Source organism: Aristolochia californica, unplaced genomic scaffold, assembly GCF_029961685.1.
Source record: "Aristolochia californica isolate CCGP_79_NKW_82.1479 unplaced genomic scaffold, dmAriCali1.0.hap1 SCAF_10, whole genome shotgun sequence".
NCBI classification, from domain to species: domain Eukaryota; kingdom Viridiplantae; phylum Streptophyta; class Magnoliopsida; order Piperales; family Aristolochiaceae; genus Aristolochia; species Aristolochia californica.
The window spans coordinates 23,759,629-23,777,486 of NW_027181771.1; the positions used below are offsets into that span (position 1 = coordinate 23,759,629).

Consider the following 17,858-nt stretch of genomic DNA (forward strand, 5'->3'; position numbering starts at 1 on the left):
AACACATTCTAGTTATATAATTAGGTTGGGTGACTTCCTGAGAAGTCTTCGTGTTGCACCCCTTTTTGCCCTATTTTTCACTGCCACCAGCTAATTTATCCATCGCATTGCTGCGTTTAGGGGGTGACAAAACACATTTTTATATATAATTTATTTTCTTTTTTAACGGTTTGAAACTTTTGGGTAGAAGTGAAGAGGGGAAAAAAGAAAAAAAGTATGATTTTGTTTAGTTTTTCTTTATTAATGCAGTTCGCTACACTTTCGACACAAACAATCAATGTTTTTTTCTTTAACCCAACAAAATGGTGCTCCTTTTTTATTTTTTATATCTCGATTTTTGCATAAGATTATAATTTTTATTTTATTTTATGTAGGGAATGTGGAAAAGACCGACAGAACACGGGGGTATAGTGAAGCCGGAGAAGGGATTGGTAGCATGGAGAGGGTAACACAAACGAGTGCGAACATACTAGCACCAATGCACCAGATCCCATCAGACCTCAGAAGTTAAGTGCGCTTGGATGAGACTAGACCTAGGATGGTTGACCTCCTAGGCAGTCCTCGTGTAGCACGCGTTTTTTCCCATTTTTCCTTTGCCTCTAGCTAATTTCTCCCTCGTAATGCTACGGTTAGGGGCGGCAAAACATATGTGTATATATAGTTTGTTTTTTTTTAAAACATTCAAAACGTTTGGGTAGAAGAGAAGAGGGGGAGAAAAGAAAAAAAATACTATTTTGTTTTGGTTTCCGTTAATATCGTAGTTTTGTTCAGTTTCAACACGGACGATGAATGTTTTATTCTTTAAGCCAACGACATAATGCTTTTAATTTTTTATGTCCTGATTTTTGTTGAAGATTTTAATTTTTTATTATATTTTATGTAGGGAATGTGGAAAAGACCAGAAAAATACGGGGGGAGGGGGAAAATGGGGAAGGGATTGGTAGGATGGAGAGGGAAACACAAACGGGTGCGATCATACCAACACTAATGCACTGAATCCCATCAAAACTCCGTAGTTAAATGTGTTTTGGCGACTGCAGTACTTGGATGGGTGACCTCTAAGAAGTCGTTGCACCCATTTTTACCCTTTTTTTCCTTTGCCACCTGCTAATTTCTCCCTCGTAATGCTGCGGTTAGGGGTGATAGATGCCATATTCTGACATGAAAATAGGTTAATTATAATAGAATAACCTTTATAATTGTGTTATAGGTGGTTATTTATCGGTTTTAAAATGAAATGAGCATTTATTGAATTTGGTATTAATCACTGTCGATATTGCATATTTTTCTCTCCTGAATTATATTTCATTGTTTTCAAGGTTTATTTCTTTCTGAAATGCTTTTTATAGATTCTATTATGGAATTTCAGGAGAATTTTGGTTGAGAAGGAGATAATTACCAAAATGCCCTTAGTGAAATGTAGGTGATTTTTAGGGCAAATCGTTTTTAAAACAAAGAAAAATTGGCATTAAAGGAAAGAGGAGCGTCGAAGGGGGGACGGAGCGTCAAGAGAAAATAGAGGGTGCGTCGACCAAAACAAAGCACCAAAAACAGGGGAAGACCCGAGAGGAGTTTTCCACCGTCGTTCGCCGGGCCACTGTCTTTCGCCGCGCCACCGTCGTCCACCATCGTCCACCGCCATCCAGCAACTGAGAACAAACCCGAGGAGAGCTCGAGAGAGTCTCCGTCGAGGTGAGTTCAACAGTTTCTGCTCGCCACGCCGAGAAGTGATCCGAGAGGGCTTCTCCAGTGTCACTTCCGCTTTCCGACTATCCTCCGGCATCTATTACATATTCCCAACCATTCCCGGAGCTATTCCGACTCCGACCGAGACTCGAGAGAGCCGGTTAGAGAACGTCAACTCTGTTTCGTTCTTCGCCGGACATTACCTCCGTCCGGCGGCTTCTAACCTTCGTCGCCGGCATCGTCTCTACCTCCGGCCACTCACTCTTGCTACCCGAAGCCATTAAATTTGGGAAATTGCAGCACCCGTGAGAACGAGTTGCTGCCCGAGCAAGAGGAAAGAGAAGGGGAGTAATTCGTCATTTTTTAATTTAATTTTTTATAAAATTTGAATTTAGGTTTTGAATATTTATTGAATCTGATTTGATAATTAATGTTTATTGAATATTTGTTTTCCGGATATTTGATTAAATTAGCTAATTAGGGTAGGATTATAATTGAGGTTGGATTTTGGTATTTTAATCCAATTTCTGTCTTTCACTCTATGCGCCCGAGAGGGGCTAGATGCAAGGATTGAGAAATCGGATCCGTGGTTACGTGGCGCTCGAGAGAGGCACGAATCACCATAAAATCCAGAGTTGACATTTCCTGTTGTGCAAGTAGTTAACCAGATGATTGCTTGATAATTTAGGATATAATTAGTGTTTAGTTCATATTAATTCATCATATTTGGTTAGGCTAGTTGACTGAAGAATACACAAAATTCAGTCCTCCCTGTGGATATGACCCTCGCTTCCCGCTAAATTACATGAATGATTCGTACGCTTGCGAGGTATTAAAGTCGATGTAATTACAAAACGTATTTTTATATATAGTTTGTTTTCTTTTTTAACGGTTCGAAATGTTCGGGTAGAAGAGATGAGGGAAAAAACTACGATTTTGTTTTGTTTTCCATTATTAATGTAGTTTGGTTAAGTTTTGACACGGCTGAAGAACGTTTTATTTCTTTAATCCAATCACATAGTGCTCCTTTTTAATTTTTTATATCTTGATTTTTTCTTAAGATTTTAATTTTTTATTTTATTTTATGGAAAGAATGTGGAAAAGACCGACAGAACATGGGGGAAGAGGGAAGCTAGGGAAGGGATTAGTAGGATGGAGAGGGTAACACAAACAGGTGCGATCAATAAAATTTGGCATTTTGATAAATGTGGTAGAAAAAAAAATTTGAGTATGATAAGCAAGCTAAAACATTTTTGCAATTTCAGTTAATGTAATAAGAATCAGTTTCTATTCTCTTTTTCCAATGAACTAACCCATCAACTCATAAAATAGTTTTTAGACATGAAAAAGATTGAATTTTCAGCATATATGATGTTAATGCTGAGTAATTTCAGATCACCTTTGTGCTCACTCTAGGAAAACAACACACAAAGTAATTGACTTCAGTTCTAATAGGAGAGGTTATTCAACTCACGCAGGTGATGAACTTCAGTCGCATTACTCAACTCATCACTTGACATCGTTAGTGGAGCACCAGCGTATGATTCTTGTTGATGAATCAAAAGAACCCAAAAATCATCTCTACAGTTTAATTTCGAGAATCTGGACTCTGCAGTATATTGAGAATCATTTGGATGAAGCGGGCAAGATGCCTCGAACTCTCTTCAAATTTTTTCTTTTCAGTCTCTCTTCGGCACTCTTCCCTCTCTCGGTCTAATTCTTCTCTCGTCTCTTCTTCCTCCAAAATTTTTTTCCTCCCTCTTGTCCTCCGTCTCCCTTCTCCCTTCTCCCTCTCGTTGTGAACGTCCTCTCGGCCTCCCACTCCCTTCTCCCTGTAGCTATTCTCTCTTCGCCCAAAATACCTCCCGATTTCGTTTGATTTCCCCCATTTCAACTTCGATTTTCTTTGATTTTTGACATTTCAGCGTCAATTTCTTCAATTCTACTTCGATTCGGCTTTGATTTCACCCTTCGACTACGGTTTTCCCCAAATTTAAGAAGGTATGCCAATACCTTGACCTTGTTTATTATTTTAGTGTTGTATTTGATTTAATTTTAAATTTTGTACATAATGTATATTAATTGTTGCTTAATTGTAGGATTTAGGGTTGGGGTTTATGGTTCAATTTTGTCTTCGTAGGGTTTAATTTCTGGATTAGGGTTAGGGATTATTGTATTTTTAGGGTTTAGTTTTTTTTAAAATTTTTTTTAGGGTTCTCAGTTTTTGGTTTTAGGGCTTTTAGGGTTTTTAAGGTTAGGTTTTAGGGTTTAGGTTCTGGTTCTAGAAATAGGGTTTAGGGTCAATAGGGTTTAGGGTTTGGGGTGTTGAGTCCAGTTCAAACAATGCTGAGTCGCCTTCACAGGCATCCATAAGCCAATGAAACCCGACCCCCCATCACTGAGAGGTACAATTTGTAATGACTGTGAAATCATATGGGGCTCTACCAGGGATGTTCGGTGAATTTGGACTTGATATGTGTGTTTTTGCACTATTTAGTTTATCTACAATGGAAATAGTTTGAGATATGGATCATATCGAAATGCCCTAATATGGGGGTTTGCTATCATAAATGCCTCTAGATGGAATCTACCATCTACAACAAATACAACAACATCAACTACAACACTATTAGGACATGTAGTAGATGCACTTCCGCTGAAGACAAAGGTTTAGACTGTGGAGCAATGATATCAATACTAGAGTCAGCTAAAGCAGATTTAACGGCTCTCACAACTGCTGAGAATTGGATGGTCCATGCCACTGCAATCTTTTTGTCACAAAAAAAGCTTTAATAGTATTAATGATATGGTCTACCTCAATTTTTATTACAACGAAAACATATAAAGCAGGGATTTTGGTGTAATCTATTGGGACTAAACAGCTATGCCCGTAATGGATCAAAAGATCCAGAAAAATCATCCACACAGCAGCATACCCCATATGTGACGTCAACTAGAATAATGCACTCATCAACAGAAACAAAAGTTTCAAAAATGTCAGAAAGAACAAGTTAGTACATGAGGAGACCATCAATGAATTGAAGGGCGACCCTTTTGGTGTCGGAAGATACAATTCAGCATATTGATTTATGAAGTTCGAAGTTATAATTTGAGGGGAGCGGGGAAATTGCAGTATGGAGGGAAGGATTGTTAAGAATCGAATCAGGGACTTGATTTCTGAAGAAACAAACGCTTAGGAGGGGGTCTCGGGTTTTTGGAGGAAAGAACAGTGTCGGGTTCCATCTGGTTAACAAGCTACGTGAAAGAAGATTTCCAAGAAAGTCACGATAGTTATCATTGGCAGACTCACCTTTTCCAGAGAAAACAATGAGAAGCGAATTGGAACAAACAAAATACTTGAAGAGTAAAAAATACAGCATGAACCAATATGCTTTACTTACAGAACTTAGAATTCTTCTATAAGACCTTTACTTCACAAAATTTCTATGAAACCTGTCCTATGTGTGCAAAATTTGGTTTTAATCGGGAAAGGAGGAATTTTGGGTTTTAATGGGCAAAGGAAGAATTTTAGGTTTTAAAGGATGGGTTGGCATGGTGCTATATGGACAAGTTTTACTAACGTAGGAAGTTGACGAATCGCATGAGGATTCCAAAGGTTGAAATCAGATAATTTGGGAAATAAGTTTAAAAAGTCATTATTCAGGTAAATAAAAATTTGAAATCCAATATTCGAGTACAATTCCTTGAAATATAATAAAAATAATAATAATTTTCCACAAAATCCTTCTTATTACATGAGTTGCTAATTGGGTGTAATTAGATTGGACAACATCAACCTTCATGTAGGGCATATTGAGTGAGAATTTCTTAAAACCACTAAAATTTCAAATTTTGATCAATTCAATTTCTATAATTTTTTTGAGAAAATTTTACTTTTGTGCAATGGTACCCCACCTATAAAGTAATATTTAATTAATCTATCTAAAAATTACATAAAAATTTTAAAGCTACAACAATTCAAAGTAATATTTAATGAATTTCTTCTTTTGCATGTTGAAGATTAAAATATAATTTTAGTTATTGACATTTGTGTTTCAATTGCATAATTCTAAACTTTTTTCAATCGATCATTTAAGTTTTTCTCCATAGCACAACAAGGTGCATCAATAGATGACAAAAATTCAAAATACAGGCCCCAGTACTACTTCATGACTTAAAAACTATCAACTATGAAATCTCCAGCCAGCGAAATATCAAGGAAGGAAAGTAGAGCTCCATGTTTAGCAAGTATTACGTAAAAGGACACTCTAGGGAAACAAGGATTCCAAATCAGACTAGAATAGGTAGCCTCTTTGGTTTATATATAACGAAGGTAGGACTTGCTCTCTTCTGCCTTGTAGAATTGCCGGATCATACCATCCTCCTTTAGTCCACGTTTTCCATCTTTGTTGTCAGATCTTGCTCTATTCTTACTTCTTGGGGATCGACCTACTACTCTTATATTGTTTTAATGGAGGTCAGCTTGCCCGAAAACTTGTAGGGAAAAACCGTCGATGACAAGACTAGTAACAAGTAATCATGCACGACACAATATTTTACGTGGTTCTGCAAATGGCCTACATCCATGGAAGATGTAGAAGATTTTATAGAGAAGTTGAAAAATCACAATACAGTCTGTTTCTCACACTAGAAATACAACCCGTGAGAGTCTTCTCTCTATTTCTTCTCAACGACTTTCAGCGAGACCGAAACTTCTCTCCCGCTTCTTCTTCTTGGCACACACAGGCATTGATACAAAATCCTGAAGGAGTTCCGTAAACCTCTTTGTTCCGGTAAGTCCCAGACTCTGTTCTTCTGACAGCAGTGTCGAAGAACTGCACCGGTACTGGCGACGGCAATGGCAGCGAACAGTTACTCCTGCTACGGAGACTACAATATCGTCGTTCTTCTTGAGTCTCTCTTTCTGCCGAGAGACTCTCTTTCGTACTTTTTTTTTGTTTCATAAACAGAATCGAAGTCCTGTAGTACAACACTGACAACGGCGACGGTAGAGGCATCGTACTGCAGCTCCGACAATGGTGATGGCAATGGCGTCAAGCCTCTAACCACTCTTTCTCCTGACCACGGTGTCGCCTGAAGGTCTCCCAAAAACCCCTATCTGTTTTTCTGTGAGCTCCTCTAACGCTCTTGGTTTTTCGCCCTGACCCTGTTCAAAAACCCTGAGGGTTTTTATTTCCCAAACAGAGTCGCAGTTTCCTCCAGAGACTCTCTATGCGCAACGTCTCTATTTCGGCAACATAGATGAAGTCTTCATGTCGAGGAACTCTATTCGCACACCGTCTCTAATTCGGTAACAGAGTCGAGTGCAGTGGACCAGGCTCCACAGTCCTCAACAATTCTCCAATTGGAGACTGGTACACCAACTGGATCGCCCTCTTCCTCAAACATGATATCCTCCACCTCTGCAGCTCATTGCCCCTGTCTTCATACTAGAAGACCAACTGAACCTGCGCACAACTTCAATTTCTCAGGAGTAACACCCTTTGTCAACATATTAATAGGGTTCTTCCCTAGTGCAGGTTTAGTCAACTCCCATGTCTGATTCCCTAACAAGGAATCCATCTGATCCTTCATGGCCAGCTCCCACTTGCTAGAATATTCACCTTGTAAGGTTTCTTTGTAACTCTATGGTTCTCCACCATCTGTCAACAAAAAATAATTCAAAGTAGGTGAGAAATGTTGTGGAGGACGATTAGTCCTTAATGATTTGCGAACTGCAGCTACAGGAGTGGACAACTTTGGATTTGACTGCAGAATAATAGGAGTGGGAGCACTAGACCCACTCTCCTCGTCACTCGCATCTCTGCACTACACTGTGGCCACTGGTAGGCCATCCAGTCTGACAAATTCAGACTCCTGAGGAGTTGCTTCAGCAACTGTACTGGACTTGTCCTTATACACAATCTTCTCATTGAAGATCACATTCTTACTTCTTATAATCTTCCGGCTCTGATACCAATTGTTAGGAAAAAATCGTCGATGACAACAAGACAAGTAACAAGTAATCATGCACAAAACAATATTTTACGTGGTTCAAAAAATTGCCTACATCCACGGGAGCTTTAGAGGATTTTATAGATCAGTTGAAGAATCACAATACAGTTTGTTTCTCACACCAAAAATACAACCCGAGAGAGTCTTCTCTCTTTGTCGTCTTAACGAGTTTCGGCGAGACCGAACCCCTCCCCGCTTCGTCTTTCTAGTGCACACACAGGTACCGATACAAAATCCCGAGGGAGTGTCGTAAACCTCTTTGTTCTGGTAAGTCCAACACTTTGTTCTTCCGACAGCAACATCAAACAGCAGCACCAGTAACGGCAACTGCAACAAATAGTAACTCCAGCAACGATGACGGCAACATCGTCATTCTTCTTGAGTCTCTCTTCTGCCGAGAGATTCTGTTTCACACTCTATTTCTATTTCAGAAACAGAGTCGAAGTTCTACCCTACAACACCAGCAACGGTGACGGCCGCAACGTCGTACAACAGCTCCGGCAGTGGCAACGACAACAGTGTCGAGCCAATAGAGTGCCAGTTAAATTTTGCTTTTTCTATACTTTTTTGCAACTTTCCAGTTTCCACCCCCACTCGCAAGTCTCCACACAATTCACGAAAGAGTACACGCGGTTTGCCAACAGTGAGGAGACCTACCATTCCCAGTTGACCGCCCAAAGTGCGTAATAGACGTACCTTTTTCCCGCCAAAAATCTTTTCACAATGTATACTATGTGCCCTCGCCCCCTCTTTGTCTAAGAACACGAGAGATCACAAAAAATACGACAAATTATGATTGTTCTCAATAGTGAACAAACATTGAAATGCAAGAATCTCTACGCGCAATGTCCTTGTTTTGGCAATAGAGACGAAGTCTTCCTGTGAGGGACTCTATTCACACACCGTCTCTGTTTTGACAACAGAGTCGTGTGCAATGGACCAGGCTCCACAGTCCTCAACAAAGACATCTCACTTGAAATTCTTTCACATCTGCCCAAGAAATTACAGCTCAAGTTTGAAGCTATTTTAGAGAAATGGCAGAATATGATCAAGAAAGTTAGCTTCTTTCATTGCCAAATCAATTGACATCGGTTTTGTCTATCGAAAATACTACGACTATGGCTTCATATGTGAATGTATGTTTTGTCTCTTGGATGACAAAGGAGCACTCACGCTCCAAGACTCCCTCGTCTTCCCTTCACATCACAACGTCAAGAATATGGGTTCATGCAATGGGGTCATCTTCTAGTGCAAGAAAATCCACACTAATCTCAAGCTCAGTTACTATCTCTACAATCCCATTACCGAGCATCTCATGACTCTTCCTCCACTTCCACCTTTCAGAATGGCCCATGACTCCTTTGATAGTTGTTTCCCTTTTTTAGGTTTAACCCATTATTAGGTAGTTTCCCATAGATAAAAGGATAGTGAGCCTGAGTTTGGATTGTACGTTAAATGGGATTTGGACAAGAAAGAAGCCTGAGTTTTATCCATCAACGGGAGTTTGGATAAACAAGACGTTCCTCTGCAAATTCCTGGAATTTTGTCTACCATGATAGAAGGTATGCATCTTGGGTTTCCGATTTTCTTTTTATGAATTTTATATTGTTTTAGAAATTCTGATTTACATTTGGAATCTTTCGTCTTGATTAAAATTCCATTATTTTTTTTTGTTAAATGTTGTCTATGTTTTTATTCAGCCATAAAAAAAATAAAAATTTATGTGTCGTTTTCAAGTACAGGAGGATGTAGACTTAAGATCAGGCCTTATGAGCCCTGCACTTCTTCGATAGCCAGTGGTGTCACATGCGACTGACAATATGTTGGGTGCCTAGCGAATCTCAATCACGCTGGTGCTCCTTGGCTAGACAGCGTCCAGGAGAGGCAGTGATGTTTCTGAACAGTGTCCCCGGCCAAACAAGATGACTGCACTGGTGCACCAGAGTAGGTTTTGCTTAGTGCGCTAGAGGTGCCAACATGTTAGCGGGAACAGATGCCCCCGTGGGAAGAAAATGCCCATAGCCAGCCATCAACTGCCGTTCGGGTCTGCAGAGGGGATCATCAACGTGGGGAGATGAACGACGGGGCTCGTTGTGTGCATTGGTGTCGAATCATCGAAATTTTGTGAGCATTTTCTTCCCGACTCCCGGTTGGTCCCGTTCCTCACTTCCACTCGCCTGGAGACCGGCATTGCGCACAACTAATTCTTGGTCGAGAGACTTTGCTTCGGTGGGTGGCAATGAACACCAGACAATACGTCAATGCGCAGCCGAGAGGAGTAGTCACAGAGCACCGAGAGAGAGACGCTCTAAAGGAAGCCTGTGTACACTGACGTGTTGTGCTCGTCAGACGCACACCGGCGAATATGGCACCAAAGGAAGGAGACGGCGGTGCGGGGATGGTGAGTGAAGTCCCAAACGGACGAGACGTCTGGCTATGAGCAGCTGATAGCGGCGCGAGCGAACAGAGCAGAGACCCGTGTTGTGTGCGCCGGTGTTCCGTGCTCTCATTGGAGTGCAGCCAAGGCCAGGAGCACGACATTGTGCTCTCCGGTTGTCCCGCACCACTGTACGCGCAAGAGCACCAAACATGCTCACGGCCCATCCAAGCCCAATGTTATCGTTGGATACATTTAATTCATATATAAATAACAGGAAAAATAGAATATTTTAGTTTTCATTCTTTTTCATTTTAGCGCATATGGATTAAAATTTGGATATGCATATATGAATGTTTAATATGCAAGTGTTAGTTAATTTATATCTGTATAAAAATTTATTTTGGGTTTATGCATACTTAATCTTCTATGCATATTATGATTGACCTAAATATAAGAAATTAATAATTGGCATAAATTTTAGTCAATTATTTTGATGTCATATTTTGGTTTACATTTTAATAATTAAGTAATAACCACAACATTCTTAATTATGAAAAACGTCTAGTGACATTAAGTTTAGTCACATAAAGTTAATGACATACAAATTTGTGAATATCCATGGAAATCTAATAATTTAACCTCACGTGGTAGTTGTTATATTTAAGTGGTTAATTTGGATTGGATAGAAACATTTAAAAAAACTTTTTAGTCATCTACAACAATAGAAAATTCCTTTAGAGATAAATTTAGGATGCCATTATAAAGTGATATAAATCGTTTATGTGTTATAATCTAAGCCTACTCACATGTTGATTTATTTGTTTAAATTTATTTACATGGGTAAATATTCAATTTTTGGTTCCATTGCATGTTTTAGTAAGCATTGTTGTTTATTTTGTAATTCTTCAAACTTTATCTATTCCAAATTTTGATTCCTCCAATATTATTCCTCTGAATGTTAATAATTAAGCTCTTTGTTGGTCATTTCTTCTATTAAATAGCACTGACATATATGACTCTTTCATTAGGAAAGTCATCACATTTTCTCTTGGTTGGTCATATATGACTCTTTCATATCAGCTCTTCATCTCATGTTCTATTTCTTTTTTATAAGATTAACTTATTAGACTCAAGTTGATAAAGTACTGACACATTTTAGGTTATTCAATTTGTTGTTCTTTATGAAATCCTCTGGTAATGTCATGAGTTACTTTAGCACAAATGAGGAGAACCATGCTTTTAGTTCATGTTATGAAGTTATAATTGGATATCTTATTTTTATGCTATGTTTTATTTTCTATTTGTTTTATTTGAGGAATTAAAAATATTAGGCATAGGAATTGATTCGTCAAATATTAAGAGAGAAAACAATTAATTGATTGTATAATGAGTACATTGTTTCTCTATTTATAATAAAGAAAACTCCCAGAATTAAAATAAAATTAAACCTACCCATGTTCCACTTACAACTTGAATAGAACTCCTAATAAGAAACAAAGTAAATCAATATTACAGAATACTGATAAAATCAATAGATTTCTTATGTAAGATTCTATCCCATGAGACTCAAATAAGACTTTGTCCTACTAATTCTTCCCCCATGAGATTCCTTTACCATGAAAATCATATTAGACTCTTCCATTTTGCGCCTACAACACTCCCCTCAAATTGGAGTTGCTAACTTTTGCATGAAAAGAAATTTTCATCTCCTATCCTCCTCCATACTTAGATGTTCTTTATTTCTAAAAAAACAAATTTACCACCATTACTTCTCAACACCTTTTCTTTTGAACTTCTCCTTCTGCTTCTCTCCATTAAGTGACCCTTTCCTTTTAAAGAGGCCCCAATTGTACATAGCAAATATGAGAGAAGGAAGCATCACTCTAGCCAAACGATAAAACTTCATATTCCTTTCAAAATGGTCTATGTTTGAAAAAAGACTCCTTTCAATTTCAAAGGCAGACAAGCCCAATTTTTGTGCATGAAAAAAAGAAAGTGTATTAACAATTTTAATGGTAGCTCACAAAAATATACTAATTTGGTGAATAAAAAAACTTAACTCACTCTGACTGTTGGGTGCACTCTTGTTCTATGTAGGTAGTGGCAGTATAGCCAGTGCTCCAAAGTGATAAAAAAATATAAAATTAAAAACATACAAGAAGTTTGAAAAGAACAAAAAAAAGACCTTTGAAAATAAGGGAAACTTCTTTGCATAAAATGAAGATGGTTTACACTCGTGGGTACAAAGCCTACTTATATGCAAACTAGGGATAAGAATCCTTATCCCATCATCTTACATGGATCAGTATGATCTTCCCACCTAAGTAGGAGGTTTACCCCTTTATTTAAATTCAAACTTGGCATTATCACAAATGCCTAAATAAGCTCATGAAATATAATTCAAGAGCATTTGAATCAATCCGAGTTAAAATTTTAAATTTTAAATGAGACAAAGAAATTGATAGCCAGCCCCTACAACTTGAATGCATGTGCGCCACTCACCTACACACGTGCCTTGCCTATGTGGCTCACCCACGCACCTCACCTACATCCTCACCCACGCCTAGGTGGGGAGCAAGGGTTGGGTTGTGATTAATTAAATAACACATTTAATGTAATACATAACTATCTTGATCATATGTAATACTAATTAATTAAAGACATAATGTATTTACTAATCATATAATTACTGATTAAGTAAGAAATAATTAAATAGCCAATGATCTCTGCTAATTAATATGCCTAGTGACATATTTAATGTAATAACTAATCAATTATTTAATAGAAAAGTAGTAATAACTTACTTATCTAATTAATTAAACACATTCTAGTTATATATTTAGGATGGGTGACTTCCTGAGAAGTCCTCATGTTGCACCCCATTTTGCCCTATTTTCCACTGCCACCAGCTAATTTCTCCCTCGCAATGCTAGGGTTAGGGGTGACAAAACGTATTTGTATATATATATACTTTTTTTTTTACGGTTTGAAACTTTCGGGTTGAACAGAAGGGGGAAAAAAAAGAAAAAAAAAGAATGATTTTGTTTAGTTTTCCTTTATTAATGCAGTTCGCTACACTTTCGACACGGACGGTGAATGTTTTATTCTTTAATCCAACAGCATAGCGCTCCTTTTTTATTTTTTATATCTTGATATTTTCATAAGATTAAAATTTATATTTTATTTTATGTAGGGAATGTGGAAAAGACCGAAAGAACACGGGGGGATAGTGAAGCCGAGGAAGGGATTGGCAGGATGGAGAGGGTAACAACAACGAGTGCGATCATACTAGCACCAATGCACCAGATCCCATCAGACCTCAGAAGTTAAGAGCGCTTGGATGAGACTAGTACTAGGATGGTTGACCTCTTAGGAAGTCCTCGTGTAGCACCCATTTTCCCCCATTTTTCCTTTGCTACCAACTAATTTCACCCTCGCAATGCTACTGTTAGGGGCAGCAAAACATATTTGTATATATAGTTTGTTTTCTTTTTTAACGATTCGAAACGTTTGAAGATGGGAAAAAAGAAAAAAAAGTACAAATTTTGTTTTATTTTCTGTTATTAATGTCGTTTTGTTCAGTTTCAACAAGGTCGATGAATGCTTTATTCTTTAAGCCAACGACAAAACACTTATAATTTTTTATATCCTGATTTTTATTGAATATTTTAATTTTTAATTTTATTTTAGGGAGGGAATATGGAAAAGACCAACAAAATACGGGGGGAGAGGGAAGCTGGGGAAGGAATTGGTAGGATGGAGAGGGAAACGCAAATGGTTGCGATCATACCAACACTAATGCATTGAATCCCACAAAACTCCGAAGTTAAACGTGTTTTGGCGATTGTTGTACTTGGATGGGTGACCTCCTAAGAAGTCCTCCTGTTGCACCCCTTTTTACCCTTTTTTCCTTTGCCACCAGTTAATTTCTCCCTCATAATATTGAGGTTAGGGGCAACAAAACGTATTTGTATATATAGTTTGTTTTCTTTTTTAACGATCTGAAATGTTTTGGTAGAAGAGAAGAGGGAAAAAACTACGATTTTGTTTTGTTTTCCATTGTTAATGTAGTTCGGTTAAGTTTTGACATGGCCAGAGAACGTTTTATTTCTTTAATCCAATGACATAGCGTTTTTTTAATTTTTAATATCTTCATTTTTTCTTAAGATTTTAATTTTTTATTTTATTTTATGGAAAGAATGTGGAAAAGACCGATAGAACACGGGGGAAGAGGGAAGCCAAGGGATTGGTAGGATGGAGAGGGTAACACAAACGGGTGCGATCAATAAAATTTGGCATTTTGATAAATGTGGTTGAAAGAAAAACTTCTGAGTAAGATATGCAAGCTAAAACATTTTTGCAATTTCAGTTAATGTAATAAAAATCAGTTTCTATTCTCTTTCTCCAATGAACTAACCCATCTGCTCAGAAAATAGTTTTTAGATATGAAGAAGATTGAATTTTCAACATAAATGATGCTAATGCAGACAAATTTCAGATCACCTTTGTGCTCACTCTAGGAAAACAACACACAAAGTAATTGACTTCAGTTCTAATAGGAGGGGTTAGTCAACTCACGCAGGAGATGAACTTCAACCACATTACTCAGTTCATCTCCTGACATTGTTAGTGAAACACTAGGGCATGATTCATGTTGATGAATCAGAAGAACCCAAAAATCATCTCTACGGTTTAATTTTGGGAATTCGGATCCTGTAGAATATTGAGAATCATCCGGATGAAGCAAGTGGGATGCCTTGAACCCTCGTTAAATTTTTTCATTTCAGTCTCTGTTCTGCACTCTTCCCTCTCTCGGTCTAATTCTTCTCTAGTCTCTTCTTCCTCCGAAATTGTTTTCCTCTCTCTCATCCTCCATCTCCCTTCTCCCTTCTCCCTCTCATTGCGAACGTCCTCTCGGCCTCCCACTCCCTTCTCCCTGTAGCTATTGTCTCTTCGCCCAAAATACCTCCTGATTTCGTTTGATTTCCCCCATTTCAATTTCAATTTTCTTTGATTTTTTATATTTCGCCGTTGATTTCTTCAATTCTACTCCTTCGACTATGGTTTTCCCCAAATTTAAGAAGGTATGCCTATACCCTGACTTTTTTTATTATTTTAGTGTTGTGTTTGATTTAATTTTAATTTTTGTGCGTAATGTGTATTAATTGTTGCTTAATTGTGGGATTTAGGGTTGGGGTTTATGGTTCAATTTTGTCTTCATATGGTTTAATTTCGGGATTAGAGTTAGGGTTTAGTGTATTTAGGGTTTGGTGCTTGGTATTTTAGGGTTTAGGTTTAGGGTTTATTGTATTTTTAGGGTTTAGTCTTTTTTTTTAAATTTTTTAGGGTTCTCAGTGTTTGGGTTTTAGTGCTTTTAGGGGTTTTAAGGTTAGGGTTTAGGGTTTAGGTTCTGGTTCTAGAATTAGGGTTTAGGGTTAATAGGCTTTAGGGTGTTGAGTCCAGTTCAAACAATGTTGAGTCGCCTACAAATGCGTCCATTAGCCAACAAAACCCGACACCCATCACTGATGAGGTACAGTTTGTAGTGATTGTGAAATCATATGGTGCTCTACCAGGGATGTTCGGTAAATTGGGACTTGATATGTGTGTTTTTGCAGTGTTTAGTGTATCTACATTGGAAATAGTTTGGTTAATTTGGAAATGTCTTAGAATGTTGTTGAAAATTATTGAAGTGCTATAAAATGATTTTACCATGTGGAGAGGAGATTCAGGTGTTATAAATATCCACCACTTGGTATTTTATTTGTTTTGGTTTGATGAGGACCATCTCGGATTTAGATTATAAATGGTTGTAAGAAGACCACAAATTGCTCGATATTATGATATTTGGATCTTCGAAGAAGACAACAAAATGTTCAATCTCTTGGTCGAGCAAGTCAATATAGGGAACAAGTTGCCCAACAGGGTTTGGAAGCATGTGGTATATATGGACCGTCACCTGAACGTCCCAACTACAATACACCAGGACTTAGCTTTCCTTGCATTCAATATAGCTTTTTTCTGAGCTTCGTTCATCCCATTGAGATCATATTCTTCCAAGAAGAAAACTTTGAGATATAGATCATAACGAAATGCCCTAATATGGGGATTTGCTATCATAAATGCCTCTAGATGGAATCTACCATCTGCAAGAAATACAACAACATCAACTGCAACACTATTAGGAATTGTAGGAGATGCACTTCCCTTGAAGACAAAGGTTTAGATTTTGGAACAATGATATCAATACCAGAGTCAGCTAAAGCAGATTTAACAGCTCTCACAACTGCTGAGAATTGGATGGGCCCTGCCACTGCAATCTTTTTGTCACAAAAAACGCTTTAATTGTATTAATGATATGGTCTACACCAATTTTTATTGCAGCGAAAACATATAAAGTAAGGATTTTGGTGTAATCTATTAGGACTAAACAGCTATGCCCGTAATGGATCAAAAGATCCAGAAAAATCATCCACACAGCAGCATGCCCCATATGTGATGTCAACCAGAATAAAGCACTCATCAACAGAAGCAAAGGTTTCAAAAATGTCGGAAAGAACAAGTGAGTACATGAGGAGACCTTCGAGGAATTGAAGGGCGACCCTTTTGGGGGTTTATTTCTCACCCAAATGCCTAATCGACCTACATTTTTTCATGCCAAAAATCTTTTAAAAATGGATTCTCTATGCATGTATAATGTCCCTCGCCCGCTCATTGTCAAAGAGATCACAAAAAAAGCAACAAATTATGATTTTTTTTGTAGTGACTACTTTGCTTCAAAGTGAGATAGTAGTATACTGCCTACATCTACAAAAATCGCCTGATCCCAATGTTTATTGATTTTCAACAAGCCTATTCATAAACTACTTGGCAATCTCTCTTGGTTCTACCCATTGTCACTCTCCTTACAATTTTTTGGTCATCTTCTTCTATGACATAGCACTGACATATATGACTCTTTCATTAGCAAAGTCATAACATTTTCTCTTGGTTGGTCATATATGACTCTTTCATATCTGCTTTTCATCTCATGTTATATTTCTTTTTTATAAGATTAACTTATTAGACTCAAGATGATAAAGTACTGACACGTTTCTGGTTATTCTATTTGTTGATCTTCATGAAATCCTTTGGTAATGTCATGAGTTACATTAGCACAAATGAGGAGAACTGTGCTTTTAGTTCATGTTATGAAGTTATAATTGGATATCTTAGTTTTATCCTATGTTTTATTTGCTATTTGTTTTATTTGAGTCATTAAAAATATTAGGCATAGGAATTGATTCTTAAAATATTAAGAGAGAAAACAATTAATTGATTGTATAATGAGTACATTGTTTCTCTATTTATAATAGATAAAACTCACAAAATCAAAATAAAATTAAACCTATCCACTTAAAACTTGAATAGAACTCCTAATACGAAACGAAGTAAATCACTATTACAGAAAACTGATAGAATCAAAAGATTTCTTCTGTAAGATTTCTTATTTAATGTAATAACTAATCAATTATTTAATCGAATAGGTAGTAATTACTTAATTATCTAATTAAGTGAACACATTCTTATTATATAATTAACTAATTAATTTGTTTTGTAGGATTAATGGAGTCTGTAAGAACCACAATGACATACTATTTGATGATTGCTAATACTAGTTAATTAGAATAATATATTTACTAATTAAATAAGTATTGATTAGGTTAGAAAATAATTAAAAAGCCATGATTTGTGGTAGTAAATTGGCCAATTGGCCAATTGACTTATTTAATGTAAT

At 37.3% G+C, this 17,858-nt stretch overlaps 3 pseudogenes; 1 reads left to right on the forward strand and 2 right to left on the reverse strand.

Moving 5' to 3' along the window:
* Nucleotides 1–4,188: 4,188 nt before the first annotated feature.
* Nucleotides 4,189–5,498, reverse strand: LOC137942949 (2-(3-amino-3-carboxypropyl)histidine synthase subunit 1-like; annotated as a pseudogene).
* A 7,858-nt stretch (nt 5,499–13,356) lies between these two features.
* Nucleotides 13,357–13,475, forward strand: LOC137943264 (5S ribosomal RNA; annotated as a pseudogene).
* A 2,561-nt stretch (nt 13,476–16,036) lies between these two features.
* LOC137942950 (uncharacterized) lies at nt 16,037–17,108 on the reverse strand (annotated as a pseudogene).
* Between the last annotated feature and the right edge of the window lie 750 nt (nt 17,109–17,858).